Raw genomic sequence first — 21675 nt, forward strand, 5'->3', positions numbered from 1 at the left:
ACTGAAGATAGTGTTGTTTAGTGTTGGTGATTTATATCTCAGAAGGTGAAATCATGGTAGGTTTTTCAGTCTGTCTGCACTTTGTTCCCTCACCTCCTGCCTGTCTTGATGGCAGTAGATGTTCTTCAAAGAATTCCCAAGCTGGATAAACCATGGCCCCATTCAGACTGGTCTAAAAGACCTGGAAGGAACTGGGCTGATCCGGATGCCCCTCCCCCGAATCGCTCCGTTAGCAAGTGCCCACTACAAATTTGAAATCGAATGCATTTTGACCTGCAAATTAGAAATCGAATGCATTCTGTGTCTGCTGGCGAGGTGGCCGCTGCCAATCAAGCTATCGTCATGGTGACGTTTGCAGGGCATCGGGGAAAGTGTCCTCCCTTTTTAAAGAGCCAGGCACAGGGGTTTCAGCGGCTGAAGCAGGGAGAGAGATGCCTCTCTCTCTCTCTCTCTCTTTTTATAAACCTGTGGGCTTTTGGGTCAGATCTGCCCCTGTCCCAGGCAAAGGATGGGATTGCCATGCATTTTTTTATGCTTTTAAAAGCAACATTAGCTTTCCCTTTGCTTCCCTTGCTGTATCTGCTCAAGAAGACAAATCATGCGCATATTTGCTCCAAAAAAATTGTTAAAAATGTAACATTGATTGTTTGCAACATTTGTAGCTTCCCCCTCTGCAGAAAGCAAGGAGATCCAAGGATATAAAGTGCAAGCCCGGCTCTATCTGCCTCTGGAATACAAACAATGCGCATATTTGCTCAAAAAAAATTGTTTGAATTTGAAAAGGGGGGGGCGGTTGCCTGACGTGAGCTCCGTTCGTGACCTGAATTTTTTCCTCCTGCAAGGGAAGGAATGCCCAGCGACAGAGGGCTTTGGGCAGGGGATGCAGGGAAAAGAGGCTCCTAAAGAATGCCTTCCCTTGCTCCCTTCTTCCCAGGGCTCTTTCCTCCTCCCCCTCCCCTCCGATGAGGGGAGGAAATACCTTGCCCTTTGCCCACCCTCTGACCTAAATCCCTCCCTCAATTTGCCTCGATTGTGATCGAGGCCAAGTTCTCATTCCCAGGACCCGGGGTTTTCCAAAAGAAACGGTATTTGCGCCGATTTCAAAAACACCGCGCTAGGGGCCATTTACCACGGAACGGGTGTGCAAGCCCCGGATTCGCTTGTGTGAGATTCGGGGTGAGTATGAACTTCACGTGATTGAATCGGTTTCAGAACCGATTTTTTTGGTAGTGTGAATGGGCCCCATGTAAGAATCAAGTAACCATAGGGTATTTCCAATGTATTCTCCTGGGGCGGGGGGATCATGAAGTTTGGGAAATGGAGTGTATATCTGGGATTTCACAATATGTCTTTGTGATCGTTGTTGCTTTATCCTGCTGGTTTCACTGGTAAAACTGTTCTATAAAAATTTGCAGTGCAGCAATCTTCCACCACCAAAACAATTCACCTCAGTGCCAAAAACCTATTAGAGATGCTTCTTGGTTCCTGTCTTCTTCCTTCTCTCCTTCCTCCTCTTGATTCCTTCCTATTTTGCTTCCTGATCTGTCCTCTATGCACCATAGAGAGCCTCTGCAATGTGCACTGAATGTCTAGGGTAGAATCAGTACTTAAAACATTTCAGTGTTTGTAACAAATTTGGTGGCAAAGTGTGTGCGTGTGTCCTCCAACTTTCAGTGGACCCAAAGGGACTCATTTAACTCCAGAAAGTTTCTCATCCCTATCCTAGAGAATTCATTTACTGGCTATTGTTAATCTTAGAATTCAGCATTGTGAATGAACCTGATTTTTTTCCAGGTTTACTTTATTGCTAATATTATGTAGTGACAAAAGAAGTTGTGGATGTTGATAGCATCATCAAAATATAGTTTTAAGTTAGGTACAGCGAAACCCCCTCTTTCTACCACATCTTACATGTATTTTTGTTTACTCCTGGTTTTTTCCCCTGCCCATATATACTCTGATAATTGTGTTTGCAGTCCTAAAAAACACTGTCATTTTTTATTATTGGTATTGATTGAAATAAAAAGAGCATTCTTGGCAAAATGTTCATTTTCACCACTGATATTCTTCCCATTAGTGTCAGCTTTAAGTCTTTCCAATTATTTAGCTGGGTGCACATATGACTTTGCATTTTCAGACATACAGTACAGGTGCTCCTAACCACTGAAAGCCCTGTTTGCTGGCCACAGCAATGTGCATCAGCTCTCTTAGTTATTGTGGTGTATATGGTAGCTTGTGGGTCCTCTGCAAAAATTCAACATGCAGTAGAAACCTTCTCCCAGATTAGAGCCCTCTGTTACTGATTGTCCATTGCTTTTCCACAGTTGCCTGGAATTGGGAATTTAAATGGAAGATCTACACAAACACTTAACAGAGCTCCACTGTTACTATTGTATGCCTTCAAGATATTTTGGATCTATGACGATGTTATCACGGGGGTTTCTTGCAGAATTTGTTCAGGGGGGGGGATTTGCCTTTGCCTTCCTCTGAGGCTGTGAGAGTGTGACTGGCCAAGTCACTCAGTGGATTTCCATGAGTAAAGGGGGATTCAAAACTTGGTCTACCAGTGTCCTAGTCCAACACTCAAACCACTACACTGGCTCTATTATCTAGCAGTGTCCATCCCTATAATCAAGGTCTCCTGAATTTGCTAACAATTACATTCCATTTAGCAAAGGTTCCCAGAAATGTTGATTAAACATTTCTACAGTTAGAGTAGCTGGTATGAAGCTTTATGGACGATGGGTACTTTATGGTAGCAAAGCTGGGGTTTATGCTAGTATAACTACATTTTTGTGATGTTGCATAAGGAGGCATGCAATATCTACTTGCACAACAGTTTTGCCAGGTGGTGCAATGGCTCTTGATTGATACTTGGCTCAGGTGTGCCTCCCCAATCCAAAGAGACACTTGCTGGCTGCAGATATGCACCAGTGCTCCCTATCACCATTCCTCACTAGCTGGCTTCAGCCTTAGGATGTTCATGCCAGTATGCTAACTCCATGCTCCACCAGATTAAAATAGGATCTTGGCCATAATCTGAACTCATGTGTAGCGGTATCCTTACGTTTTCTATTTACTTAGTTTATTTAATTGATATATCCTGCCTTTTCCCTAAAACTAGGATTCTAGATAACTGACAGATTTTTTTTAAAAAAGATACACTTTTTAAAAAAACAACAACAGTAAATTACAGTATACCAATAAAATACATTACAGTTAAACAAGTAGTATCTGCACTGATTTGCAGTGGCTGTCCTACATTTCTGAAAAAAGTCTTTGCCAATATTTCTAGATTGAACCTGAGATCTTTTGTTTGCAAAGTTGTGCCTCTGAGCTATGGCTCTTAGCCGTGATGGCAGCTTCCTATGTTCCACTGGGCATTTGCGGACATTTTAGGACTCACAGCTTTTAGAGGCATCAACTTTGAGAATAATTGCACTAGGAAGCAGTTTTGTGCAATGCACATATCCGGTATCCTTTTTAGAAATCCTTGCTCTGCCTTACCAGTGAAAAAGGCTGTGGAGAAGGCAAGGGCATGTGTTGGAGAAAATTTGTATGCACACCTTTCCTTCCCTTGAATTGCATTTAAATTCAGTTCCTAAACTGTTGTGCTATGTTAAAGCTTTAAGCCCAATTTGCAGTCAAACTGACCTGTATGAAACCTAGTCCTCTTTATCTTTTCACTGCATATTACTAAAGAGTTATATCAGGAGTCAAGCTAGCACATCTCCCTGCTGTGACCAAACTTGGTCTGTTGAGAATGTAGATCTGGCATAATCATTGGCAAATATGCATCGTGATCAAATCTTTTTGCATCAGGGAATCTTTGTCCCTCCAGATGCTTTAGTGACAACTCCTCTAATCCCTCATGCTGGGTGGTCAGTTGAGGATTGTAGTCCAAGAAAGGTCACTTTTCCAAGCTCTGGATCAGTTTTCCTAGACAAACCTCTCAGCCTCTAGCTGTAAACCCAGTGCGCAAGCAGAAATACTAAGCGGCTGAGCATCCTCTTGCCAACAGAAGTCCAAGTCATCTTAATCACATAAGGGAACAGCCTGAGGTCTTTCATTCTTCTGCACCTTGGCAGGATTCTTTAAAATTTGGGTGTGGTGCAAAAGAATCTTATATATAATGTTGGGCCTGAGGTGATTGCTCAGTCTCACCAGAGCTGAAGAGGGAGGAAATAGAGAACAAAAGAAGCCTGGAAAAATAAATAAGGCACTTCTTGGATCAAGTGAAACTCCCTTGAGCAAAAGTTAAGCTTTCTAGAGGGGCCTTCTGCTCTCCTGCTGAATTTGGATAATGATTGGAGGAAAACGAAGGAAATAAGACACACACACAAACATGAAAGTGTGGAGTCAGTTTTCCTTTTTTCTGTGTAACAAATGGGGGAGCAGGAGACAGAGGGAATGCTTTTTTGCGTAGGATTGGCATATCACCAAACATCCACTAAAGAATTGGAAGAGAAGTCTGCTGCCAAATAGGGACTCCTGTAGACCCAAAGGGAGGAATAAGAAGAGGGGGGTAGTGATCTCTTCCAAGACGGTAATAGAGCCGCTACTGTGGGAAAGTGAGCCTGCTGCCAAATCTCAAATGAAGAGATGATCAGGGTGTGTGTGTATGTTTGTGTGCTTCCAGTCTCGCCATCCACTTAGCTTCTACTACCTTATTTTTTTTAGCAGTAATCCTGCCCTTCATGTTTTGTATATCCACTGCCTTCCTCTTTCTGAGCCCTGCTTCCAGAAACATGATCCAGATCAAATTGAGAGAGAGAGATAAGTGAAGGAAAAGAAAACAATTAGGAAAACTGCTTTTTTTTTCTTTTGCATGATCTAGCACTGCTGTCCAGTTGTGTTGGGTTACAAATCTCATATGTTTAAGCACTGGACTATGACTCTGGAGACCAGGATTTGAACCCCTACTCAGTCATGGAAATCCACTGGGTAATCTTGGGCAAATCGCACTCTCTTGGCCTCAGCGGAAGAAAAAAGGCAAGCCTTCTCTGAACCAGTCTTGCCAAGAAAACCCTGTGATAGGTTCATCTTTAGGTCACCATAAATGAGAAATGAAGGCACACAACAACAACAACAACTTTTCCCACCATCCAATTTATGCTGGGGTGATGGGAGTTGTAATCCAGTATATAGCTGATCAGACATTGGGGTTTTTTGGGGTGATGATGCAAATCATCTCACTCATGCATTCCGGGTTTGTTATTCTCACTATGGAATAGTGAATAACACAGTAAAGGCATGCAATGTTTTATCCTGGGTCTATTTCAGTCAATTCACATTGGTTATTCACACTACCAATGATGTGAATCTCTTTAAAAAAAACTCGGGGAGGAAACAGATATAAATTATCCAGGATTAAGTGGGTTTTTCACAGCCCCTACCCAAATTTAATTGGGTGCATTCGGGATGCATGTAATCAATGGAAATTTAACCCAGATTCATCCTGGGTTATTTTCACAGTGTGAATAAACCCTTAGTTGGAAAAGCCTGAGTTAGGAACTCATTTGGTCGAACAGAAATATCTTTATATCTTTTTCTCCCAGTCAGAATCCTACTATGTGACCTTTGGGCAGCTATATACAGAAGAGAGTTGCTCCTGCAGCAAAACTGAAATGGCCTTTTGTGGTTATACACAACATAATCCATTAAAGCCAACTTGATCTCCTTTGAAAAACAAGTACTAATGTATCTGTATGAGCATTCATTAATAAGTAGGGCTTTAAAAAGCAAGGACAGCTAGCTCACTGCTTTGTCTTAAGAAAAGCCTTTTTAAATTATTATTTTGAATCTGGCACTGAGGGCCAGTGTTTAAAACACAACTAAACATTCTGTACCAACTGAGAGATATATGGCCTCATTAAGTCCATAGACTAGTCCATCAAATGCTGGGTAAAAATAAACAGTGCATACATGGAGTTCTTTGGAAAAGAAAGAGGCAGTAAAATAAGGGGTGTTCTTGTCCTGAATTGACCTGTCAGGCCTATACAGTCTAGTGTAGCCGGAGATGGAGAAAAGGAGAAATTTGCAAGAGAGAACTGGTTTAAACGGTAATGTGTCACACAAAGGGAAGTGTATGGATGGGTGATAGAAATGACTGCAATTCCTCTTTGATCAAAACGAAGCCCCACTAGGGAGGCAAATCTTTGTATTCTTCATCTATGCAGGCTAGAATGAATAATTCCTGCAGTATTCTCATGACTGGATGAGAACAGGAGAAGGTTTCTGTGCATTTCTTGATCCTGTTCAAGTAAGGAAATATTTGTTCCTGAAAACATTTTGTTTGTGTGTGAAAATACATATTTATTTTTTTACTTTGCAAAAATACATATTTTTCTATTCACAAAACACCTTTCTGCACAGAGAAACCTCATGTACACAATACTTCCTGAAGTGCAAAGACCCTGACAACAGCCTTGGGGCTGCTTATACTTCTTCCCTTGCTTATTTGGGAATCAAGTAGCAAATAAATATTCTTTCCATCCCCTGGTCCCATGCCAAAAATGTGTCTGCAGAAATATCCATGAAGAAAAAAGTGGAGTAGAGAGAACTTTACCAAAAAAGGGGTTGATGGTAGGAGGGTTAAGCATTATCTACCATACCAAACTGCTCCTTCCCAAAACTATTTTTCTTTGTATGAAGCAGTCACCAGGGGCTTGAATAACCAGATTGTTAGGCATCTAATGAGTAGTTTAGCACTCAGAGAGCTTATATTAAGGAACTTGCCTTATCCAGGAGTGACTAAGGAGTAACACTTGTTCTTCCATGTTGTGTTGTTGTTGCGTGCCTTAAAGTCATTTCCAATTTATGGCAACTCCAAGGCAAGCCTATTGGTAAGATTTGTTCAGAAAGGGTTTGCCTTGCCTTCCTTTGAAGCTGAGAGTGTGTGACTTGCCCAAAGTTACCCAGTGGGTTTCCATGGCTGAGTGGGGATTCAAACCATGGTTTCCAGAGTTGTAGTCCAATGCTCAAACCACTACCAAACATGGCTCCCATGTATAACTGGAAAAATGATTTTTTGCTATGAAAGAAGAAACCAAGGATTGATTCCAGGTTTAGTCATGTTTAGAGTAAACAGATTGAAGTCAGTGAGTCTTACAGTGCTTTCAAGGTGAGGCTTGTATTGTGCAGTTGTCCTGTCTTGTTGAATTTTATAAGGTGTTTGGATGATGTTATCCTCCACTTGTAACTTTGTTTTGTTCCTGCTTCCATCTTTTTTTATCTTGGCACAAGAGGCATCTATTAAAGAGGAAAAGATGAAACAACTGCTTGTCTTCTGATCAGTAGTACTGTACTAAGAGCTGTTTATCTAGGACAGAGATAGGAAGTCTTTCACACTGCAGGTGTTTTGGCTTGCAATTCTCATCAGTGCCTTTCAACATGGCCCATGATAAGAGACACAGAAGTTGTACTCCAGAAGATCTGCATGGCCAAGGGTTCCCTCCCCTTGTCTAGACACATCCTTAATTTAGTCAGAACTAAATTGATTTCAGTGGGTCTTCTCAAAGCATCACTTAACTTACATCCTGTCCATAGTACAATATTGCCATGTAGCCGAGCAAGGAGGAAGAAGTATCATATCCTAGGACTGCATCATGAAATAAAGTTGGTCACATCATCCCACCTTCTGCTTTCTGTACTTCCATTAGTGGCAATAATCACCATTAAAGTGAGGAGCCGAAAGCTTTACATTTAGCTGGCAAATGTTTTTATATGAGTATCCCAAGTTGGTCCAGTATTAAATTAAATTCAGAAGAGAGCACGGCTGCCTTTTTAGTACAGTTCATGAATACATTACAGAATTTTAAAAGATCTAGGAGCTCACTTCTCAGGATTTGTTTCTCTTTTCTCTCGGAGCATCCCTCCACACATTAGTGCTCATTTCACCTTGGTTTCTTCTTCCATAGCAAAATAATTATTGAGTTAATAATCCAACCCTTGTTTAAAGATCTCCAAAGGAGATTTTACCACTCTCTGGGACAGTCTATTCTACTGTCAAACAGTTCTTACAATAAAGTTCTTTCTAATATTTAGATGGAGTCTCTTTTGTTCTAATTTTAATCCATTTGTTAATGAACTAGTCTCTGGAGAATGAGAAAACAAGCTTGCACCATCTTCTGCATAATATTCCTTTGGATATTTAAGGATGACTACATCACCTCACCTTTTAATTTTCTCTTCATCAAGCTCAACAAACTCAGCTTCATAAGTTGTCCCTATTAAGGCTTGGTTTCCAGACCTATCATCATCTTGGATATCCTTCTCTGGACACACTGCACTTTGCCAAAACCTTCTTGAACTATGATGTCCAGAACTGGACACAGTATTCCAGATCAGATGTGACCAACGCAGAATACAGAGGCAGTGCTACTGCCCTCAGTCTGGACATTGTACTGCAGTGGATGCAACCTAGAATTACATTGACTTTTTTGACCATCGTGTACTATTGACCTATATTTAGCTTGTGCTTCGCTAAGACCTCACATTCTTTTTATATTTCAGCTTTCATTTTCCTAACCAAACATCCTGACTCCTTACATACCTCAAGTCTTCCAAGACTGGTGTCACCCATCCTATATTTGTGGATTTCATTCCTTGCTTACCTGTATTATCTTAAATCTATCCCTGTTTGTCGAATCTATCGAGGTAATTTTGAATTTTGATCTTGTCCTTGAGGGTTTCCCTAAGCATAAAATAGTAACTGGGAAGGTGTAACATTAGAGCAGTTACCAGTGCTAAAATAAAGAATAACATTAAATCTTTTTTATGCTTTGTATACCCTGGTTATCCAAAGTATAGCAAAATGGTAGAACCAGTAATTGCTGGACCTATTTGTTTAAGTTTCTTTATGTTCAGGATGTGAATTCAAGATGATATAAAGCACTTGATATTCTAAACAATTAGAGATGTCAATTAAATAAATGTTCCCAATTGCAGAATGTGAAGAATGATAACAGATTACTAATGTGCATGTGTCCAACCCAGCTGATAATTTGAACATATTATCTATTGGATAGTTCTTAGGGAATAGAAACTAGCAGCAAACTTGTCTTTCTGAGTAGAAAGAGAACCCATATATTACAAGAGCAGTTCTTAGTGGGACATTTATGTCACAGAATCTTACAGCCAATTCATAAAACCTTCATCAAGTGATGATACCATTTCGGAAGCAAAGCATGCAGGTTGTGAACATTGTGTTTACAAGGTGATCATGCTTCCAGGAGACTCCTAGGCATCTGGAAAACAAGTTACAAAAATGCTTTGTTTTGGAGAAAAAGAAATGGAGATAAAGGTGGTTCTGCCATCATGATGAGTTCAGCAGTAGTCAAGTGTGGCCCACAGCAATGTGGCACCCAGTGTTGTAGGCTGGATGTTAGCCTGCCACTCAGGTACCATATTTGTTCTCTAGCAAGCTGGTCCAACCACTGGAGTTGCCCAAAGCAGTAGCTGAAACCCACAGAACCAGAATGATAAGCAGTATTTAATTTCTTGATGTATTTTTGTAATTGATGCTCAAACACTAGCCAGAATTAGATACACACTCTAGGATGTGGGTTGTAGCTCTCTGTTAGATTTTTATAACTAAAAGAGGTGGAAATCATTGTATACATTGCAGTATCTTGAAATATGCATGTCTAATGTACCTAGATGCTATGTAAGAGGCACATCTAAGGAAAGTGTACCTAAGTATACCAAAGCTATTAAAGAGAAACAGACAATAGTATAAAGATGCAACTTATTCTTCTGAATAATTTCTTAGTAATCCAGTGCTTAAAAATTGCATAAAGTGAACACAGATATTAATCTGACTACTGCATAAGACCTGCCCTTGCAAACTTGAAAGCCCAGGTATAAGCAAAGAAAGAGCATCCTTCTACAAGATATAGCGATGAAGGATCCAGACCTAAAGAAGTTGCCACTTCCCCTAAGAAATAGAAATCATTCATTTATAAAGAAGAGAACATCAAGGTATGTATTAAGAGATGCCACTGAGTTGTCATCTCTACATTGCCTCCATTCATTATGAAATGCTGAACTCAACAGATGTAGGAGAGGAGTGTTAATGAAAAGCAAAGGCAGCTGTGCTGATCCATAGGAAGGGAGTGTTTCCTTAGAGTGTAGAGATGCAAAAGAATGAAAGGGTTCCCTTCAACTTTCCATGCCAATTCCACCAGCTGAATTTCCCACTTCAACACAACAATTAACCTTAACTTTGTTTGCATCTGCTCTGAGGGTGGTCCAAGATTTTATTTGCACTGCAGTGCCTTTTCCAGGGCCTCAAGCTGACGTCAATATCAGAAAAGATTTGGGAAGCTTTCCTCTGCACTATTAATCTTCAGCTGTGTGAGTGTATATGCTATATGGGGTCTCACTGCCTCTCATTTCTTTAGTCATTTTCTTTTCAGATTGATTTTTGGAGGTCTCTGATCTTCACAGAAAGTGTTGCCTTCCTTTCCCGTTTGCATCTGTGTATTGAGTCTGTTTGGCTGTTTATTAATTGAAAAGGGAGCAAAAAAATTTATGAACCCTGGCCTCAAGCACCTGTGCTTCAGCAGTGTTTCTTGTGTTGAAGTTTATCACATGGGAGGATTTTCTCTTAATTTCAAATGAAAAGAAAGTGGGGCCAGAACACGTGAATTCACTAGTTCATCGAATTTATGTGAATTTGAATTGCGTTCGAACTGGCTCCCCATTGCCTGAAAATAGCTTGCCATTGCCCACAATTGTGTGTGGTGGTCTGACGCAATAATGTGAAACCCCATGATTGCGTTTGGACTGATTTCCAAAATTGTGTGTGGTAGTCTATCACGCAGTAACGTTAAACCCCATGATTGCATTCGGATTGCCATTGGATTATACTTCCAATTTCCCTTGTCTGATAAACTCCATTGCAATCTTGTTGTGAGGAAATGGGAATGGAAAAATGGATAAGAAAGTTTTGGAATGTAAGGCCACCCAGAAGTGGAGTGCCTCTCTAAGAAAAGGCATTCCTGGTATGCTAACAGGACAGTTGCCCTCCATCCGTTGTCTCCATTCAAGATCTGTGTGAGAACCTGCATTATGGTCTTAAAAATTCTTGGTTCAGATCTCAGTCATGAACCTCCTGAATGGTCCTACATAGGCTCCTGTCTCTCAACTTCAGCTAACATTTGCAAAGCATGTGTGTTACATGTATGTGTGTGTATCAGAGAAATATATTTGTTTGTACTACAGAATTTTTGTAAGGATGATTAAAATGCTTTGAAATGAAATGTGTTCAATCAGTGGTGGGCATGTTAAACTCCATATCTTTTCAGTGGGTCACACCGGCATACCTGGCACAACAGGACATGATGTCATGTCACTTCTGATTTTGTTTTTGACCTATTATTGGCTGCTTTAAAAAATTTTTTTTTACAAGACTTTGGGGTATGTGATAGGTGGGATGGGATTTTGAGGGCAAACATTTTGTCCTAAATCACCAATAAATTAAAAAAAAAATGGTGCGAATTAGGACTTTAGGGGTTGCACTTTTCCAGTCTCTGAAAAGCAGTACAGTACTTACAGCAAATGAAATCACCTTAAGTAAGCTCACCAGGCATGGCATAGTGGTCTTGGACTACAACTCTGGAGACCAGGATTTGATTCCCCACTCGGCCATGGAACCCACTGTGACTTCAGCAGGTCTCATGCTCTCAACCTCAGAGGATGGGAGTGGCAAACCTCCTGTGAACAAATAATAATAGGGTTGCCTTAAGTTGGAAACAATTTGAAGGCACACAACAACAACAACAACAAAACTGACCTTTGCTCTTTCATATTGCCAGTTTCATCTGTAGCACAATCAGTTCCCAGCCTTAGCTGCTTGATTCCCCTTTCTTGCCTCATCCTGGTCAGAATTCTAGTTTCCTCCAGTTTCCACTTGGGAGTCTTGACATCCTGAAGGGAGAGCCACAATTAGCAGTGTGTGATCTAGTTCTTACTACTTTTTCTTCCTCCTCACCACATCTGCCTTTCCAAGGTAAACAACTTCTGGGCTGCTTTGCCACCTTCCTACCCACTGTGGTCCAGAGTCTCACCCAGCTCCCAAGAATTGCCATCATATTTCAGCAGCATAATGGCACAGCTTCAAAACAAGGGATATGCATCTAGAATCATAGAATAATAGAGTTGGAAGAGACCGCAAGGGCCATCCAGTCCAACCTCCTGCCATGCAGGAAATCCAAATCAAAGTATCCCCGACAGATGGCCATCCAGCCTCCATTTGAAGACCTCCAAGGAAGGAGACTCCACTACACTCCAAGGGAGTTTGTTCCACTGTCGAACAGCCCTTACTGTCAGGAAGTTCCTCCTAATGTTGAGGTGGAATCTCTTTTCCTGGAGCTTGCATCCATTGCTGTGGGTCCTAGTCTCTGGAGCAGCAGAAAACAAGCTTGCTCCCTCCTCAATATGACATCCCTTCAAATATTTAAACAGGACTATCATATCACCTCTTAACTTTCTCTTCTCCAGGCTAAACATCCCCAGTTCCCTGAGTCGTTCCTCATAGGGCATGGTTTCCAGACCCTTCACCATTTTAGTCACCCTCCTTTGGACACGCTCCAGTTTCTCAATGTCCTTTTTGAATTGTGGCGCCCAGAACTGGACACAATATTCCAGATGGGACCTGACCAGAATATAGTGGCACTGTCTTGCTTTAAAGCAGAAATGGTTGTTTTAAAGGCTGGGGGCAACATTTGGCACTGTGTAACCAAATTATACTATTACAGTGGCAAATTAAAAGGAAAAGCAGCAGTTTTTCTTATTGCCACTGTAAATTTGGTCATTGCAGCAGGAACCCAGGGGTGGGGCTGAGAACAGGGACAACAACGATTAGGAGATTGTCCATCCCTGTTGTCCATCATTTATGAACCAATTTGCACCAGATTTTTATCGACAATTTGAAGCCTAGCCTCATTCATTCAGCATAAGTTCATGTGTTACATCAAAATTCCCTCTCGGACTAGTTCAATGATACAATTATAGTGCCATTATTCCACTTGAACTGCCATGGCAGCATCTAATGGAATCCTGGGATCTGCAGTTTAGGGAGTAGCATTTAGAATTCTCATCCAGAGCGCTCTAGTGCTACAAATCCCAGGATGGAGCCATGACAGTTTAAGTGGAATAATAATATTATTACTGTATAGTGTGAATGGGCCCAAGAACAGCTGTTAGCACACCAGCTAAGCTTGAGTGGAACAGAGACATAGAAATGGCCACACTTCTCTTTGTCCATGTGAAGGCTTGGCCCAGAACCTTTGTGTGTGTAAGAACATCAGAAGTACTTACAAGGCAGCATCTGAAGATGTGCAAATTATTCCCCTTAGCAGTGAGTAACTGCAGCCATCTTGCATGTGCATCTGGGAGTTGAGAGAAGAGCTAGATTTCAAAGCCTTGAGGGCTTTAAATTAAAAGTAAAAAGTGAGGCCTCGCTGGGGCCTGGGAGACAGTGATGTTTATCACACTATACTCTTATAGTGTTACTATTCCACTTTGACTGCTCTAGCTGCCTCCTGTTGCATTGTGGGATTGGCAGTTTTAAGGAGGGGTATTTAGAATTCTCAGGCAGAGAACTTCTCTGCCTGAGAATTCTAAATACCCCTCCTTAAAACTGCAAATCTCAGAATGCAACAGGAGGCAGCTAGAGCAGTCAAAGTGGAATAGTAGCACTATAAGAGTATAGTGTGATAAACATAAGTGTCTCCCAAGCCCCAGGCGAAGCCTTCCAGGGCTTTGCTGGGGGGGGGAATCCCAGGGGCGGGGCCAAATTGGGGCGGGACCGTGCAGACCCGCCCCAACCCGGGAAAGTCCCGCCCTCAGGCGGGATATGGCAAGCCTAGATATACATCACGTGTTGGTGAGGAGGAGTGCTCTTCACCTTAAATTGTGACAAAGCAGCACACACTAGTTAAAAGGTCTTTCTGTAATGGCCAGTTAACTGTCAAAAGTCCTGGGTAAATGAAAAGATCTTTGCCTGACAGCAAGCAGAGAAGTATTAGATAGGCTTCACAATTTTGCAGATATTGGCCTAGACAGAGTAGTACCTAGTAGGAAACTGGGGCAACACAGTGAGGCCTAGATACTACCAGTCCAATAGAGGCTCACTTCCTGCACCAGAACCTCTCAGCGTGGTGTGAATTGCAATTTGCTCTTTGTGTGATCCACCAGGACCTTTTCTCTTATGGCTGTCCATCATTGGCAAGGGGAGAGAGATTCAGCAAGGTGAGCTTTCATCCTCTTCAGTGAGTTATCCAGTGATTAACCTTTAATCACACACATGCACCACCAACAACTTGCTGAGCAAAGAGTTGCTTTGTTGGAAGCCATGTGTCTTTGCTTCTGAAAAGACTTAGAATCATAGAATCATTGAGTTGGAAGAGACCACTAGGGCCATCCAATGCAATCCCATTCTGCCATGCAGGAACTCACAATCAAAGCACCTCCAACAGATGGCCATCCAAAAAACCTTCGAAGAAGGAGATTCCACTACTCTCCAAGGGAGCATCTTCCACTGCTAAACAGCTCTTACTGTCAGGAAGTTCTTGCTAATGTTTAGGCGGAATCTCTTTTCCTGTAGTTTGCATCCATTGTTCTGGGTCCTATTCTCTGGAGCTGCAAAAACAAGTTTGCTCCATCTTCAATATGACACCCCTTCAAATACTTAAACAGGGCTATCATGTCACCTCTTAACCATCTCTTCTCCAGGCTAAACATACTTCCTGAATCTTTCCTCATAAGGCATGGTTTCCAGACCCTTCACCATTTTGGTCGCCCTGCTCTGGACACACTTGTTTCTCAACATTCTTTTTGAATTGTAGTGCCCAGAACGACGCAGTATTCTAGATGAGGCCTGTCCAAAGCAGAATAGAGTGGCACTATTACTTCCTTTGATCTGTTGGCCTTTTTAGCTGCCACATTACACTGTTGACTCATACAACCCAGCTTCAACACTGGCCTGTTGAAGCTGGGTTGTATGAATGAACAAAATGCACCGGTGGTATGTAATCATAATGGAAGTTAGGGACTGTCAGACTGGTAGAGATTATGTGATGCTGTTGGCACATAACTAGCAGGAGACAAGGCATGAGGAGCTGTGGAGGGGATACATTTTGTTCAGGCAGGTAGACCTAATTTTCTGATGGAGGGCCAACACTGGCATTTACTAAGGCCTGTGTCCCAGCAAGGGGTCTGTTCATTCTGCCGCTCCTTGAATTTCCTGGCTCAACTGCTTTTGGATCTCACATTTGAGTTTCAGTAGCATCAGACTATGGGCTTGTGTCATTAAATCTCCTAAGAAATTCCTATTAAATGGAGGACCTTAAATGTCTGACATTTTGGGCTAAATTTTATCCTACAATTGTCCTATATTTTGGTCTAAATTTTGTCCCACATTTTGTCCCGTTTTTTAGTAGAGAATTATGGCAACCCTACTTGCAGAGCAATTGGAAGTGCAAGAGCCTTATCCTTATTTGCACCCCTTCCCAGTTCTTTGCTTGGAAAGTCATTCTAGCCCAGGTGTGTAATGCTAGGATACTTGTGAATATTCTTTTGTAAAGGTCTTTAGATGGCTCCTTCATGTTAACAAATAGAATTTATTCTTCATCTGATAACTTCTAACTATATCTCAAACCACTGCTTTAATTCTTAATGGCAAATTATTGGATGAAAGTTTTGAAGCAGAATGCCTTTTAATGTTCCTCATAGTTTTGTATCTTGCAAATTTACAGGATTATTTTTGTTTTCTTTAAGCACAAGTAATTGGCCATGTCTGGTTAGGAAGAAATTCCTTCATCTTTTTGTAAACCTTCAAAGGACATGTACATGTCTCAATGAAAAACAAAGTCAAATTTTTGGAATTCTAAATGAAATTGACCCACTAATATATTTAACATCTTTTCCTTGGTCCATCTCATTCTTCCACAACACCTTCTCATATCAGGTTTCACCCAGCAGAAATTAACTGTAATTTAAGTTTCAGTGAACTCAATGGAACAATTTTGTTGTAGCTAATTTTCAGTGCTTTCAAGGCTTATACTGAAGTTGTTTCCATTTGAGTTCTGTGAGGTTTACATCTGGGTAAAAGGCAGTGGGAGTGTCGTTTGAGTCACAAATAGACTATATCCTTATCACACCACACTGTTTTAATGCTTTAAATGCCATGACACCATCCTATGAAATCCTGAGATTCGCAGTTTAGGGAAGGGCATTCAGATTTCTGTCCAGATCGTTCTTGCACCTCACTAAACTGAAAAACCCTAGAATTCCTCAGAGTGTTGCCATCGCTGTTAAAATTGAAATACAGCACTATAACAGTGTAGTGTGATAAGGATTGTAGTTGGCTGCAAATGGTCAATAGCAGACTCCAAAGGTAGGGACATGCCTAAACTTTTCCAGTTTAGTTATTCTTGGGCTTTATAAAATAAAAATTCTTAGATAAAAAGGTTTCAGAATACTTTCCTCTATAAAAATACAACCACAGAAACTTTTGGATAACTTAATACTCATCTCCTGTTCCACTAATTGTAGGAAGTTTCCTCTTCCTGAATTTAATCTGTTTCTAATTTACTGTGCCTCAACTAATATCCCTACAGAATACTACACATATACTGTAGTTTGACATTTGATTAGCAGTCATGCAAAGTTCTCTTCATTATCCAAATGTTTTAAGGAGAAATAATCATTTCTCTCCTTTTCAAAGGACAAACCTCTATGTAGTTTTTCATAGTCTTTCATTTGATTAAGTTGTTATGGGCTGCAGTGTTGTTTGCAAAGGGAATTTATGTTTCCTGACTATGTATACGACTGTCCATGGATGCTTCCTGTTGTTATATGCTGTTGCAATCATTTAAAATGGTCACCTTCCAAATAAGTAAAACAATTTGGAAACAGGTTCCCTTTAGTTATTTTTATCCAGCTTCACTTCTAGACCACAATAATGTTTTCCAATCATCATAAGACAGTACATCTACCAGTAATACTTCTTATATTTTTCTAAATCCTAATATCATTTGTGACTTACCTGTCTTGGATCTTTTTTTCCCCCTAGAAGAAAGAAATGTATCTTTAATTGATTTAACTTTTAACATAAGAGAGGAGAAAGAATTTTAAATCTCGAACCAAGTAAAGTTGCCACATACAATTTAAAATAAATTTTGTTTGTTCATGATAGCAGGTTAAACGGTCTCTTGAGTATCAGCATTTTGTTGAGTAGTTATTAGATAATTGTGAGGAGGCTCTTTAATTAATCGCATCATTCTATACTGAGCTACAACTGATTATAGTTGTATTAACCCATTGCATTTCAGAGCCATTTGGGTGTTGTGCACACCAAATGTTTTATTGTATTAGCAATTATCTCAACACTCTAAAAGACTTGGTGATAAAGGTGATAATCCTCTGGTTTTAGGAATAAAGCTGCAATTCTGTGCACACATACATAGTAGTAAACTACAGTGAACTCAATGAGACTTCTGAAAAAACTGCTAGTCAAACTAATTGAGTGCAAGTTACAACTGAAATCTCTGTATCCCTGTCTCCGACTTCAAGATTGGCTGCACTCTTGATTCTAAACATTCTATAATTTGCCAGTTTAATTTTTCTTAGTAAGGGGGGGGGGGGGGAGGAATGCAGTTCAAAAGAAATGCACACAAATATATATATTTAAAATATCCCTAGTTACATATCTGAGAGACTGTGTGATGTAGTGGTTTGTTCGTTGGACTACAGCTCTAGAGAGCATGGTTTGAATCCCTATTTAATAATAATAATAATAATAATAATAATAATAATAATATGCTTTATTTATATACCGCTCTTCCGAAATGATCAAAGCGGTTCACAGAGTCATTAAAAAATTTCACATCTTAAAAAACAACCATCACAACATTTAGCCATGGAAAACCACTGAGTGACCTTGGAGCAGTAGCATTCTCCTAGCCTTAGAGGAAGGCAAATATCCACTGAACAAATCTTGCCAAGAAAACCCCATTATAAATATACTTAAGGGTCACTGTATGTTGGAAATTACTTTAAGGTATACAACAAGCTATATAACTACCTTATATATTAGCTTCTTAATTTTTATTTTTATTTTTGCTAAATTACTTAACTTTGTCAGCACATCCTAAAACATCTATTCCAAACTTGGAGTTTACAATTGAGTTTATTGCTCATTTTAATAATGGTGGTGAAATCCCATCAGTATCTTATGGGAGTGTTAGATTCCTGGCAGCCTAGAAATTTCAGTATAAGTTGGGACATTTCCATCAGAAGGTAATGTGGGAAGCTCTCAATTGAAGTAGAGTGTCTCCATTGTGAACCATTATTGATGAGCTTCCTTTGGAAGAAAAATATCAAGAAATACTGGCTTTTAAATTGTTCATAGTCCCTTCAGCACAACCTCCGCTCTCTTTTAGGATGAAAGTTCAGGCCTTCCTTCTAGCTGGAGGGTCTGTTCCAACAATAAACCTTATTGTGGGTGAGTGATGCCATGTTAGTCATGTCATTAGCCCTTGCATGGCTGCTGTGTAATATAATTTTTAAATTATATGTGTGCACTGGATCAGGACCATGGTATGGGAAGGGTTTAAGCCTTCAACTCCCAGTATCAAACTGAACCCAATTCCTTCCTACTGTTTGCCCTAGGAGGAAAGCTTCAGTTGGAGCCAGTAGGCACTATCTTATTAAAGTAAACAGCAGCCACACAGGAACTAATGCTCTGATCTGGCCCTTTGAATGTCTTTCAGGGAACTATGCTGCCTAAGTGTTCCAAAAGTTCTCCAGTTCACCTAAAACAAAGCATGCACAAGAACTGGCCTGCATTGTATGAATGCAAAGATGGTCACAAATTAAAACAAGCTGTTGGGCAGTGAACCAGGATAGCTGTAAGGATTATTATTATTATTATTATTATTATTATTATTTGCATCCCACTTTTTTTTCAAAATTGGGATTCAAAGCGGCTTACAGTTTAAAAACACAGTACAATTACAAACTTACAAAAGTGACAGTTAAAAAGGAATGAAACTACTACAATAAGTAAGATGAAGTTGTAGCACTTCCTATAGTTCCAAGACCAAACACCAGCTTAAGACACATGGGTTTTAAACCACACTTTAAAGTTTGAAAATAGTGCCTTTAACGAGACCTATTGCACAATGTCACCCCCTACCTGTTTCTCCTATACCTCTGAATTGTGGTTAGAATGCACTGTTTCATTGACTGGGAAAACCCATCAATAAGCTCCCAATTATGCTGTTGTGCCATTAGTCATCGGATGTGATAAATTCCTCCCACAGCAATTTCAGCATTGGACAATCGCATGGTGTAAGTCTCTTCTTCTCTCTCACTCCCCCAGCCACTCACTTTCTTTTATTTCATCTTTATTTCACTAAACTGCATTACCGTAATTGCTAAATTGAATTACAAATAAAAATGTAAAAAACCCAGAAAGGCATGCTAGATAGGGCATAGGGCAGGGAGGAGGGTTTAAAGGGGAATGCAGAAGAGAATGCAAGAGACCGTGGATGGCAGAAACAGCCCCACCATACTAGTGAAGGGACATGGAATAAGGAAAGCTCCTAAACCGGTTAGTATCTGCTTCCTATTACTAACACAACGGCAGCTTGCGTGATAAAGTCCTTGGTAACTTAAAAGTGGTGTGTGTTATTTTAGTGTGTAAAGTTGGATGTGAGGGCCTCACAAGATTTGTTGTAAAATTTGCACATGCAAAATGGAATGGTTGTCATGATCCATACCAAGATCAAATAACTTTTCTTCTTATCAGTGGCCTTTGGTTTTTAACAGGCTTAATCACCATAGTTCTGAGCCACTCCCACGTTAATGAATGAATGAATGAATAACAGATGGAAAGAAGGAAGAAAAGACAGAGAAAGAAAGAAAAAGGAAGGAAGGAAAGTGTGTTAGATGTGTGTGGATTTGCAGATGATTTACTGCTGATAAAGTTAGGTAGTCCAAAAAACATTTCACCTTTAGGCTTTTGCTGAGATGGTAAAATCTGAATCTGTGGTGTACTACTGAAGGTGGTTGCTTCTATGATTATCACTCGATTCTCCCCCTTGTAATCTGAACTTCTCTGGATCTAATTACTTTCTATATCGACAAATCCTTCATTGATGAGTTACTGTCTTTTCCATTATTCTGCCCCTAATTGTAGTTTCTGAAGGACAAGAGTTGTTTTCTGTTAGTAATGTTCATAACATTTCAGAACAAGTTTCATCATTTTGAAGGCAAGACTTGATCATCTCCCTATGTCAAGGATAACAACACAGTAAAGAGTAAATACACATGATGGCTTATTGTTGTTGTTGTTGCGTTGCTTCAAGCCGTTTCTGACCTATGGATACCCTAAGCTGAACCTATCATGGGTTTTTTTCCTTGGCAAGTTTCTTCAGAGTGGGTTTGCCATTGCCATCCACTGAGGCTGAGAGATTGTGATTTGCCCAGGATTACCCAGTGAGTTTCCATGGTTGAGCAGGGATTCATAGTCCAAGGCTCAAACCATTAAACCACACTGGCTCTCCGGACATAGTGGCACATACTTATATTTCAGTTGCAGAACAAGTTTACAGCCATGCTAGCTGGTGGAAGGGGTTCTGAGAATAATAGTTCAAAAAAATGAACTTTTGCAATCTTTGCATATATGTATTCAATAGTAGATGAAAATACTTTTCCTGCTCGTATAAAATAGCAGCTCTAATAAGATGTCATCACTCTCTATCATTCTGGTTACAAAGGGATCTTGTAGCATCTTTGAGACTGAGAGAAAGGTTTGTAGCATAAGTTTTCATAGACTCCATCTACTTCATCTTTCTGGTGTTTATCTCCTCTCCCTTTTATTTTCATTTCATTTCATTTCTATGCTGCCTTTATCCCAAAAAGGGGCCCAAGGCAGAGTACAGATAATTGTCCAATAATGTATTGGTTCTAATGTATGGACTTTATCACAGGGGGGAAATCGGGGGTTTAAACAGCTTATTATCCCATGCAAAATGCGATATCGCATTTAAGATTTTCAGATACGTTGCTATTAAAGAGGCAATAAATAGGCAATAAACAGCAACAAATCATTTTTGGGATTTCCCTGTGAATGATTTGTTGCTGTTTATTGCCTATATATTGCCTCTTTAATAGTGACATTGTGTGAAAATCTTAAATGCAATATCACATTTTGCATGGGATAATCGGCTGTTTAAATCCCAATTTTGCCCTATTTCCCTCATGTGATAAAGTCCTATGTGACTGAAAAGGTGATATGATTGTTCTCCTCCTGTGGGTATATAAATGTTTGCCTTGCTTTCCTTTGGAAAGAAGTTGTTGTTGGCTTGTTGGCCTTTTGTAGCGTTTGCTTTTGTTCACTATAAACAGACATGCTGAACATAGGCAGAGGCACAGCCATATGCATTGCAAAAGCCAAACAAGATCCCATACAAGATCTCTTTGCCTAGGGTCACTCTATCATGGGGTTTTCTTGACAAGATTTGTTTGGGGGCGGGGGGGTTACCATTGCCTTCCTCTTAGGCTGAGAGAGTGTGACTTGCCCATGGTCACATGAGTGGTTACCATTGCTGAGCAAGGATTTCACAGCCTTAGTTCAGCACCCTGAGCCTTTGGCTGGTATTG

At 40.3% G+C, this 21675-nt stretch overlaps 1 protein-coding gene across 3 annotated transcripts in view; it reads left to right on the forward strand.

The window, feature by feature from the left end:
* The window catches only part of MGAT3 (beta-1,4-mannosyl-glycoprotein 4-beta-N-acetylglucosaminyltransferase), a 63378-nt gene that overhangs the window by 24304 nt on the left and 17399 nt on the right, over window positions 1-21675 (forward strand). The window lies entirely within an intron of this gene.

This window comes from Sceloporus occidentalis, unplaced genomic scaffold (genome assembly GCF_023333645.1).
Source record: "Sceloporus occidentalis isolate IW3139 unplaced genomic scaffold, rSceOcc1.0.p SCAF_5, whole genome shotgun sequence".
NCBI classification, from domain to species: Eukaryota; Metazoa; Chordata; class Lepidosauria; order Squamata; family Phrynosomatidae; genus Sceloporus; species Sceloporus occidentalis.